Raw genomic sequence first — 13,081 nt, 5'->3', positions numbered from 1 at the left:
ACGAAACCTAAGACCACGAAAGCTAAGACCCCCTAAAACCTAAGATTACAAATATTTATCTTTCGCACCTGCCTTGTATTTTAACTCCCAACATTTATTCTGAATACCACACCTTAGAATTGGCACTTTCATGAAAAAGAATCACATAAAAAGTAACAAATACATTTTTAAATTGATGATTTTACAGACGTTTTCTCGCACACAAAATGACTAGCCTACAGTACACTAGTAGCAGTATACTGTAATGTAACTCCTCGAGATCCCCATGCTCAATGTTTTTGTTTCTATGGAAAATCAAAAGAGCACAAATTATATAGAGGGCTGAAAACTCTGTTGGAGTCCATCTACAGTGTGGATGGAACAATGTAAAATTAAAATTGTAATGATAATAGTATAATCATGCAAGTACGAAGAAATAAATACTGGCAAATAAATTTTAACTTAAAAATCATGATAAGTTTTTTTGTTTCGTTTTCTTTCTTTTTTTATACTTGTACTATTATTGTTGCTCTTTTGGCGCTCCATAGAAACAAAAACATTGAGCATGGGGAGCTCGAGGAGTTACATTACAGTATACAAAGAAACGTCTGTAAAATCATAAATTTAAAGGATTTATTTATTTGTTATTATGTGTTTCTCCTTCTGAAAGTACTTATAAGTCCTAATTTTAAAGTGTGGTATTCAGGATAAAGTTAGTCAACAAATTTGGAGTCAAAATACAAGAAAGGCAGGTGCGTAAGAAAAACATCCTCTGAACCAACATATTGGAGTAAATATATACCAACAAACAACCCGTCAAGTTTGTTTGTTGTAAAGAAAAAATATACATTTACTCAACGGGCGAAAATAATGTGAGTTTATCTATGTTTTGCGGTAGTATTAAATTATATTTATGGTAATAAATGAAACCTACTGTGTTTAAAATTATGTATGGATAAACAAGTAGGCCTATTGCTTTTAAGCTGTAGTATATCTTAGAATTTGTAATCTTAGGTCTTGGGTCTTAGCTTTCGTGATCTTAGGTCTTAGGGGGTCTTAGCTTTCATGGTCTTAGGTTTCGTGACACCCGGAGAAAGAGAGAGAGAAATAGTCAATCGGCAGCCCCGGGCGCGATTTTTTTTTTCGTACATAAGTTGGGGACCCCTCATGAAACGTCACAAAATAAACATGAATAATTCATCAGTTAAATTTGTTGTTCCGTGTGCACCCAAGCGTATAGCAACAAGAAGTGATTACACAACTGCGATACGATTCTTTCTACAATAGGCCTAGGATTCTAGGTCAATTCACGTGATTGCCTTCGCGCACTCTTCTTCACACACAGGTCCACTATGCAAAATGTGTCGAGGCTAATCGACAGCTAGGCAAGACATTAAACTAAGTAGTAATTGGACATAGCCAAAAGAAAGCTTAGACCCACAAGAATAAAGAATGTGTATAATTTGTGTACTGTATTTTTTTAATTCTGCTATTTTATTATCAAACAATATGCATGTACTCAAAGGAACTTTAAAAATGCGCGTATATGAACACATGAGATGGGAAGATTAGACCCACGAGAATAAAAAATGTATTTTTGTGTAATGTTTATTGTTTAATTTTGCTGACTTATTACTCGGACTGTGTCATACCTAACTCTAACACACACGTCACACACACCAACACAGCTACTACTAGAATAGACGTGGGTTTAGAGACTAGTAATTAGGCCTAATAGTATCAATAGAAACTATAATTTTAACACGTAATTCTTTAGTAATAAATTATATTAAAAACACCAAAACTAAAGGCTGATTATTTCGATAATCCACAAAAAACGCCGCTATTCTATTATGAAATCGCACGCGGCAACCACAGCGGAGATAGGCCTAGAATCTTACCGCACTTGTGTAAACTGTAATCACTTCTTGTTGCTATACGATTGGGTGCACACGGAACAAGAAAATTTAACTGATGAATTATTCATGTTTATTTTGTGACGTTTCATGAGGGGGTCCCCAACTTATGTACGAAAAAAAAATGGCGGCCCGGGCGCGCGCGATGACGATAGGAATTAGGAAATGCTTGCATTTGATTGGCTGCCTCGATCAAAAGTGTTCACTCCCGGAGTCGAGTGGCGAGTGTTTACAGTTCGAGCTGGAATAAATGCACATTCGTTGAAGGAGTGGTACGTTTTATGCTTAATAATTATGGCAGTCGCTCAAATTGGAATGGATTACCACTCATTTAAGAGTGAACATCGGTTCACTCTAAATTTGGAGTGGAAATATCACTCGTTTACATTAAGAGAGTAGTATAGAAGCAGAAGCAGGTTTTGATTTTGAAGAATATTCAGATACTTAAAATAATGAGGCAGGTCCAGCTGGGATTTTAGGTGAACTATTATAGACCCTTAACAACATAGTCATACTCACATCAATAAAGGTTGAATGTTAATTCTCAAATGTGACGTCATGATATATGCAACTCTCAATACAATGTTAAACATACCGTACTGTACCGTTGAGTGCGTTGATTGGACCGATGAATACAATCAAGTTCAAATTTATTGTCCAATACAGTAATTGAAATTCGTATGTTAAAAAACATGATAAAAATAATTACATGCATACACAAACAAAAAACTATACAATATTTAAATATGTAAAAACGCTATTCATGTTTAATTTATCAATATTGTTGGTCAGTCCATAAACGACGGTCAAACAACCGTAAAAGTGTTACGTTTATGAAGGTTTTATTTTGATTTATAGTTTCTTACACAGTGACTGATGAAAGCTACCAGAGACTGGGGAAAAACAAACGGCTGTGAGTGTACGATGAAGTAAAGCTACCAGTGACGGGGAAAAACAAACGGCTGTGAGTGTACGATGAAGTAAAGCTACCAGTGACGGGGAAAAACAAACGGCTGTGAGTGTACGATGAAGTAAAGCTACCAGTGACTGGGGAAAAACAAACGGCTGTGAGTGTACGATGAAGTAAAGCTACCAGTGACGGGGAAAAACAAACGGCTGTGAGTGTACGATGAAGTAAAGCTACCAGTGACTGGGGAAAAACAAACGGCTGTGAGTGTACGATGAAGTAAAGCTACCAGTGACTGGGGAAAAACAAACGGCTGTGAGTGTACGATGAAGTAAAGCTACCAGTGACTGGGGAAAAACAAACGGCTGTGAGTGTACGATGAAGTAAAGCTACCAGTGACGGGGAAAAACAAACGGCTGTGAGTGTACGATGAAGTAAAGCTACCAGTGACTGGGGAAAAACAAACGGCTGTGAGTGTACGATGAAGTAAAGCTACCAGTGACTGTGGAAAAACAAACGGCTGTGAGTTTACGATGAAGTAAAGCTACCAGTGACGGGGAAAAATAAACGGATGTGAGTGTACGATGAAGTAAATCTACCAGTGACGGGGAAAACAAACGACTGTGAGTGTACGATGAAGTAAATGATGATGATGAGCTCGTAACAGACACACACATCGGCTATCTGATCCGTCAATAATGATACTTAAAATACAGCCATCTATTAAAAAACCAACTCACATTTGAATATATATATATATATATATAAACGGTGAATACAACTGCACGTCAACATGAGCCGAGAAAGAAGAAATAACAAAAAAGATAAAGAAAAAGATCGAGTTCTACTCGCCCGAGAATCATCAACTCTTGACTCTGAATGCGGGGACCCTGACGGAACCGAAGCAACAGAAGTGGGTATGCTGAGGCGGGAACTTCGAACATTTCAAACCGTCATCAAGGGTAAGCTAAACTCGATCATTTTAAATCAAGAGGCCTTACTCAAACGAATTGACAAGATCGAAAATAAACAAACGGAACTAGAAAAATCGATCGCATTTACCAGTGATTCAATCGTAGAGATAGAGAAGAAAATCGTATCATTTTGTACGGACATTGAAGCGGTTAAGACATCAATGGACGCCGACCGGAACAACGTCATATTACTTCAAAATCAAATCCTTAAACTTGAGAGATACTCTAGAAGTTTTAATTTGAGATTCGGTGGAATTAAAGAAAGTATAGATGAAATTCCAATTGAGAAAATTAATGAAATTATAAAGAACGATCTGAAACTACCGAACATTACAGTCGAAAATGCCCACCGTACAGGCAAACCCCGTACTTCACCGACCGGAGCACCTAGACATATTATCGCTAAATTCCTGTTTCGACCGCAACGCTACCAAGTACTGATGCAAGCCAAAACAGGTCATGTGTTGAAAGATAAGGGGATCTTCGTACTAGAGGACTTACCAGAAACTGACCTTAAAAAGAAACGTAATCTCAGAGAAATAATGGCAAAAGCATACGGAGAAAGGAAACGACCAGTGTTTAGAAACGGGAACCTCTATATTAACGGAAAACTCCACTCATAAGCCGTTCATACGACTTTTGTTTTTTGTCAACAAAGTCTTCGTAAAAACTACGATGTATGTAAACAATCAATTACATTTGCATATAAAAGGGTGTCTCCTGTCAAATGTGTTATTGTTCTCACCTACTATTACGCCACAATTAAGTAACAATCATTTGCATACAGATGAGAGAATGTCCCATGTCAAACACATATTGCTGTCATACTACCACTGTATGTAAACAAACCAGCCAATAAATTACTAAAGTAACCTAATCCAAGACACATTGGGATACAGGTGAGAGGATGTTCCAGTCTATAACGAACATGTGATTGTCTGGTTAATTGTACGTACTATCTAGAAAATGGCTGAAATAGTACCGGTATGTTTATATTGCTGCTTCTTTTTTTCTTTTTTTATATATATTATATAATACATCTGTATTATAACTATATATAATGTACCGACGTACTGTGTATTATTATTTATGTTATGTCTTTGAGTTTCTCATTGACGTTAACATGACGGATACACTAGATAGGCCTAGATAGTTATCTTATTACTCTACTGTATCTAAACATCTGTTACAGTATATAGTAATATTTTTTAATTAAACTTATTTATTTTATTTATTTTTTTAAAACTATATATATTTATTTATTTATTTATTTATTTTTTATTTTTTTTTTATTAATGTTACCTTTTTTAAGCAATACTACTGATGATGATGATGATGAAGATCTCAATCCCTATCTTAAGTATAATGAATCTAAATACTACCATGTTGAAGAATTTAGACAAATTTCAAACATATCGGATGATGTTTCTTTTCTGTCACTTAACTGTTGTAGTATCGTCAACAAGTTTGACCAGTTTTCACAATTTATTGACTCACTTAATTATAAGTTCTCTGTCATTGCCCTTCAAGATACATGGTTGAGCGATAATGATGAAGTTTCATTTTTTAACTTGCCGAACTATGTGCTTGTAAATCGTAATCGTACGGGTAGACGGGGCGGAGGCGTAGCTCTATATATTTCTGACAATTTGTGTTACAAACCACGAGATGATTTATCTAAATTAATTACTGAAGCTGAATCCTTATTCATAGATATAATAATTGACGGTAAATATATTTCAGCTGGGGTCATTTATAGACCACCTGAATCTAAAATCAGTATATTTAATAATCAATTTACAGAAGTTATGAATATAATTAACAAAGAAAAGACGCACTCATACCTTATGGGCGACTTTAATCTCGACCTTAACCTATACCATTCAAACTGTAATGTTCAATGTCATGTGGACGCCACTGTTTCCAATTCTTTCTTGCCCCTGATTAATAAACCGACTCGTGTAACAGAAAATACATCTTCTATCATTGATAATATATATAGTAATTCTACAAATAATCACAATATCAATACTGGAATTATTTACACAGATATATCAGATCATTATCCTATATTTGCAATCACAAAATCTGAGAATCGTAAAAAAAATACAAAACAGTCATTTATTTTAAAACGCACTTATTTCCACCAGCAAGTCGAATCCTTTAAGGAAGACTTGGCAAGTGAAAACTGGCAACCTGTCCTAAGAACAGAAGATGCAAACATTGCATATTCAACATTTGCTCACAACTTCAAACATTTAATTGATAAAAACTTTCCTTTGAAAAAAATTAAGGCAAAAGCAAATAAAGATCGATCTCAATGGATCACCGAGGCCATAGCAAAGTCAATAACAACTAAGGGCAGGTTGTATAGTTCATACAGAAAAAATTTCCACTCCCTCAAATAAACTGAAATATACTAAATACAGAAACAAACTTACAGCACTTATTAAGAAACGAAAAGAAGAATACTACTTTACTCAATTTGAAAATAATAAAAGTAATACCAAAAAGACATGGAAAACGATTAACACTATAATGGGAAGGACAAAAACACGACAACTACCACCAACAATAAATCATGACTTTAAGCAATTTAACACCCCCTCAGAAAAAGCAAATGCGTTTAATACTTATTTCACAAGCATTGGAGAAACGTTGGCAAAACGAATCTTACAAGAACCACAAATAACAGAATCATCCTCGTATTTAACAGGAAACTATGTTAATTCTATGTTTCTAAGACCTGTTACTGAGGATGAAATTAAAACTCTCCCCAAAAATTTGGAAACTAATAAAACACCTGGGCACGATGACATTGGAGCACTATATCTAAAACCATACTCAAACTATCTTAAACGACCGATTACTCATTTGATCAACATATCACTCGCCACCGGTTGTTTTCCGGACGAACTTAAAATTGCAAAAACAATACCTATCTTCAAGAACGGAGATAAATCAGAAATTAACAATTACCGTCCCATATCTATACTGCCATGTCTTTCGAAGGTTTATGAACGGGTTGTTAGCAATCAAACTATTTCATTCCTAAATAAGAACAATGTACTTAATAAATCACAATATGGTTTCCGACAACAACATTCTACTATTCACGCATTATTAGATACATTTGAAAAAATTACCTCTGCAATCGAACAAAAATGCTTTATGATAGGAATATTTTTAGATTTATCAAAAGCGTTCGATTCAATGGATCATCACATTTTATTACAGAAGATGAGACATTACGGTATCAGAGGTGTCGTTTTAGATTGGTTTAAGAGTTACTTATCAACTAGAAAACAATTTGTAAACGTAGAAGGTAAAAAATCAGAAACCAAATACATTAAGTACGGTGTTCCACAGGGGTCCATTCTTGGACCCTTACTATTCCTGATTTTTATAAATGATATGCCATTTGCCTGTAGAAACACAAACGTTATTATTTATGCAGATGACACTAATGTGTTCCTGCAACACAATGATATTACAAGAGCATTCGATATTTTAAACTATGAAATGGCATGTCTTTCTAACTGGTTTATTGCAAATAGATTAACTGTGAACACCAAAAAAACGAATTATATTGTATTTACTAGTAGAAATGTAAAAATTGACACGTCAAATCTAACTTTGCTAATTAATACTGATATTATAGAACGAGTAAATCAAACAAAGTTTCTTGGTGTTCATCTAGATGAGAAATTATCATTTGCATATCATATAAATTCAATCGCAAAGAAAGTTTCAACAGCTATAGGCACCATGAATAAAATAAAATGCGTACTCCCATACGAAATCCTATTAAAAATATACAACTCTCTCATATTACCTAACCTAACATATGCCATAACACTATGGGGATCTACTAATCAAACTATTTTAAATCGTCTTTATATTTGACAAAAGAAAGCACTTAGAATTGTTTGCAACGTTCCTTTTCATCATCCTTCTCTACCACTCTTTGCCAGCACAAAAACATTAAAATTATCTGAGCTGTACCAAAAAAGTGTTGCGATATTCATGTTTAAGTTTCATCACAAGAAGTTGCCTATTACTTTTGATTCTTTCTTTGCTACAAACAATTCCAAACATACAGTAATCATGAGACAAGTGCTAAAGAGAATTTAAGCACTGCTTTCAAAAGGACCCTATTGGGCCAACAAAGTGTCACATACAGAGGCACTAATGTGTGGAACTCACTACCCAATGACATTAAAATGTCAACCAGTATTGGTATGTTCAAACATAAAATTCATGATAATGTTTGTCACCAGTTATCTTTATTTTTAAGCTACTGGTTAATTCATTTTCTCTCGACATTTGATTTGTTATTATCACTGCATTATTTCCATTGTTAGTATTTTTATCGTTAAAATTAATATGGTGCATTATATTGTTTTTATTTATTTATTTATTTAATTATTTATCTATTTAAATTTCAATTACAATTTTGTTTGTTTTGTTTGTTTTTTTCTCGTTTTAAGGGGCTTTGCGTCTAAAGCATTAGCTTACAGCTTAACCCCGTTCACAACCTCAATTAATTTTGCATGTACTTTGTATTATCTGAGATTGTGAATAAAGTTATATATATATAAAGCTACCAGTGACTGGGGAAAAACAAACGGCTGTGAGTGTACGATGAAGTAAAGCTACCAGTGACTGGGGAAAAACAAACGGCTGTGAGTGTACGATGAAGTAAAGCTACCAGTAACGGGGAAAAACAAACGACTGTGAGTGTACGATGAAGTAAAGCTACCAGTGACTGTGGAAAAACAAACGGCTGTGAGTGTACGTTTGGACCCAAGTGACTTGTCGTTTTCGAGAAACGGTCAGCCAGTCCAACCTCGAAATATAACTTTTCCCCTCCCATTTAATTGGAAAGCAATTTAGAGCATTTAATTCTTCTTTATATGACAAATATGTTTGGATTGAATACTCACAATATGACACAGTATACTGTTTTAAATGCCGACATATTGGTGCAGACAAAATAAGCAAGTCCACTTTGTTTTGTTGATAAGGGATATTGTAACTGGAAAAAATGTAATTACAGTATTAACTAATACAATTAAAACGTTAAGAATCAACTGTCAGTAATACAGTTTATTTGTATATGTTTAGGCCTAGGCCTATATAATGTAAAACAATTTGTGAAAACCACCTCTATTCAGGGCAAATCATAAATTCGCTTTAATCGTCAATAAATATAACATTATCTAACTCAACTTAATTAGTAGGCCTAATGGTTTTCAATTGTTTCTTAGTTGTTTTATGTTAAAATACTGAAAATGATAGGAAAAATGCAGAAAATGTTTTGATAATGAAAGACTCCACTTTTCCGTAACATTACTGTTTTACGACCACCAAGGCCAATCTGTGTAGAACTAGGAAGTACTTTTTATAATAACATGTATAATAGCATTTATATGTACTAGTAGTAACCCGTGCTCCGCACTGTCTTTTTCTGCCTTAATATGTGGTTATATACTTTGCATGGGCAAGTATAAAAGCGCACTCTGATAAAATAACAAGGACATATACATGGCTGCAGTCGTGTGCTTAATTTAGTATTTACCGACCAACCTTCCGACCGACAAAGTGAGCTGTAGAGTCGCGTTGCACGCACGCGACTAAAACCTGAATCCTTGTTTGTTTGTTTTTTTCTACGGAAGTGACTAATAATGGCAAATTCAAAGTCTAATTTGTTTTAATTGTTAATATTTTTGGGGAATAATAATACAAAGATGTAAATATTGAGATAACAATTATGATGATAATTATTATGATAATGATGATGGAAAAACCCAAATTATAATTGTAATAAAATGCTAATAATATACTCATCTAATTGAAATAATAGCTAGTTTCTTTTTCAATTTAGGATTGCAATCGCAAAATGATTTTAAAGTTAAAATTCCACTACCGATTGTATGTGCGACACTAATCATATTAGTGGTGGTATGGAAACGGAAATGTATAAGTTAAGCATAAACGACCACGGCTACGATTCCGATCCGGCTCGGAATGACCCCTCGACGATCCAATGTTATAAGGCACTAAGATGATGATGACGTCGTCGAATTACGGTTTAGACGCGACGTTGAAAGTAGAACGATTTCATGTTATTCTTTTTATTTCGATTCTACAAAATGAAGATAGAAAGTCACCAATGGAGTCAAAGAGGCTAAATACAGTAGTACTATGTTTGAATGTGTAACGGTATAAAATGAATAAATTCATTGCAAGTCTTATTACGATGTATACGTATTTTGTCGAATTAGTGTTTTGTTCAAAACAAACTTTTTAGTTGTGGGATGGTTATGATAGGCCTAATGTTTTAATACAACATGCCAAGGTGGATCCAAAAAGGAGGGGTGGATTAGAATGCAAAAATAGAACAAAATCAAGCCTATGTTTACATATAACAAGGTCATATACATGGCTGCAGTCGCGTGCTCAAGTTAGTGTTTACCGACCAACCGACCGATAGTGAGCAGAGTCGTTTTTATTCGTGTAATGGTACAAATAATGGCATGAGGTGAATGATGAAAGGTTATATATCAACGAGGCAACGACGAGTTGATATTTAACCTTTCATCATTCACCAAATAAAAAGAGGTAGGCCTAGCCCTAGCCAATGCCTCTGCATTAACTAGCTACGTTAGCAAGCCGTCTAAAACGTGTTTTCTGTTTTAGGCCCAAACGTCTCATTTGTATAAAGTATGTCTCGGATGTGTGTTGTATTTGAAATAAATAATAAGGTATTATATATGCATATTATTAGGCCTATTTATTTATAGGCCTGCTGGTGCGTTTAAAATCGTAAATCCATACATATCTAGGAAGATATACACCAGGCCTATAGAACCAATTACGGTTATTTAAATAAGAATTGAATAAGCAACCGCCCCATCACCTCTCCCCATAAAACATTCCTTGGAATAAACGCCCCTTCAGTCTTGAATTTAGTCTATTTCGAATAAAGTGTATGGTGTAGGCTATTAAAAAAAGCGCTTTTTATGAACTAATCAAGTTCTAATACTCTAAATTGCATATTTGTTTAGGACCTATACATACGTACAAGGCAGGCAATGAGTGATTTCATTTTGTATATGTTTTAAATTGTATCTTGTATTATTGTTATTGCTATTATTATTCAGTTTCATAATGTATTTTTGTTTATGTTTTAATGTTTTTCATATGGACAAATGAATATTAGCAGTATCAGCACTTATTCTTGTTATTAACTATACCTACAGAAAACGTCGTTTAAGATATTAATGCTTCTGCAAATAGGAATATGAATTAGAAATTTTTCCACCGCGATAAATACAGAAACACTTTAACAATGTGTGAAATATGGTGTTCCAAGTTAACTAGCTAGAGAAATAAAGGGTTAATCACCTTAATTGCGATTCATTAAACGTAGGCCCATTGTAAGATATCAATAAACTGCCAATAATGATTAAAAAGAGTCTGCTCTTTAGTGCTACTTTAAAACGTTGGTAAGAATTAATGATGCCTGTCTATTTAGTTTAAACTCAATGTCGTTTGTTTTTAATAAGTTAATCTTGTACATTAAAACTAATATACAGTTGTGATTGATTCTTGCTATACAGCTGCAAATTATCATGAAATTATACAACAACTATGTAGTGCTGGTTTTTCTATCTTAAACTTATATAAACCACAATATATTCTTGCTAGTAACAAAGTTATAAACAATACATGAACATTGTTATCTATGTTATCTATTCTTAACAAATAAATCTATCTGGTATGCTAACAAGCAAACCGGAAGTTTTATAAAGCAAACATTCATTGTTTTTTATTTTTATTTATTTTTATTTCAACAATATTTTATGAGGGTGGTCCATCCAGCATCAGCTGATCATTAGCGACCGTCAGACAAAACAAACAGAAAATACAAAATAAACTACAAAAACACAAAATAAACAAAGATATAAACAAAAATAAATATTGTTCTGCTTTACACACCTTCAGAAAAATAATGCAATCGTGAATAACAAACAGTGATACAGAAATAGGCAGTGCTTGTTTTCTATCTTTAAATAGCACAGTGTATTATTGCTCCAATATGAATAATATAAGGAAGTTATATAAAGTATAATAACAGACCTCTCATTGTTATCTTTCTAGTACCGGTATATCGGAAGTGTGGTAATTGTAAAAGAAAAAATGAAACACATTTATGCTCCAAATAGTATTTGTTTCACAGCTTTATATAAGGCAGCTTTAAAAGTGCAACAATATTTACTGATTTTTGTTATAAATACTAGTAATTCGCAGAAAAAAAAAACAGGCAAAGCTTAAAAGAAAAATAAAACACATATTGTCATACCTATAAGGAAGTAAAGTAGACTTACAATAATAATCCTATGAAAACATAAAATCAATTACATTGTACAGTTGATTGTACATTACAGTATCACATCAATTTGAAGAATATGAAAGCAAAATCCTCACTTACTCATAATGCTGAATTTAAGACTGCACCTAGGAATATCTCCTTGATAGTACCAATATTTATACGCTCCAACACACTAGCTTTAGATGGTCGGACATACAAGTGGGCCAATTTTGCTATCAATGGAAATTGCACATTGTGCTCACTTGATGTCATTGAAGATACAGTAATATGCCAAATGTGGGCACGTACCGTTCAGTGGTTTTGGAGGAGATACGTGAAATACGCGAAAAATTTAGTACAATTAATGTATAGATAGTTCAAATGTTCGCCGATAACTTTATACTGTAATTTTTTATTTTTTTTATTTTTTTATTATTTTTAATCGTTTATTAGTGTTTCACATTTGCTTATGGTGTTTTTGCAATCTACAAGTATGTTTAATAGTATCTTAACATTGGCCTATTAATAGTATTTTAACTTTGGTCTATATAGCGTTTTTGCAATCTGATGCATTTTTCTTTGTAGTTTTATTGTCTTGATTATGCAAAATGAAGTTCCATTTTAAGTGGAACAATTTCTGGAATCTTGAATCGCTATAGCACGAACAATTGTTAGTAAATTATAATTACATGTACGACATAGAATACAACTCGACACCTGTATGTGAGCAATGGTATAACATAGAATACAACTCCACAACTGTATGTGAGCAATGGTATGACATAAAATACAACTCGACACCTGTATGTGAGCAATGGTATGACATAGAATACAACTCGACACCTGTATGTGAGCAATGGTATGACATAAAATACAACTCGACACCTGTATGTGAGCAATGGTATGACATAGAATACAACTCAACACC

The sequence above is a fragment of the Antedon mediterranea genome, chromosome 5, assembly GCF_964355755.1.
Source record: "Antedon mediterranea chromosome 5, ecAntMedi1.1, whole genome shotgun sequence".
Lineage (NCBI taxonomy): Eukaryota > Metazoa > Echinodermata > Crinoidea > Comatulida > Antedonidae > Antedon > Antedon mediterranea.
This window is presented reverse-complemented; position numbering follows the sequence as displayed.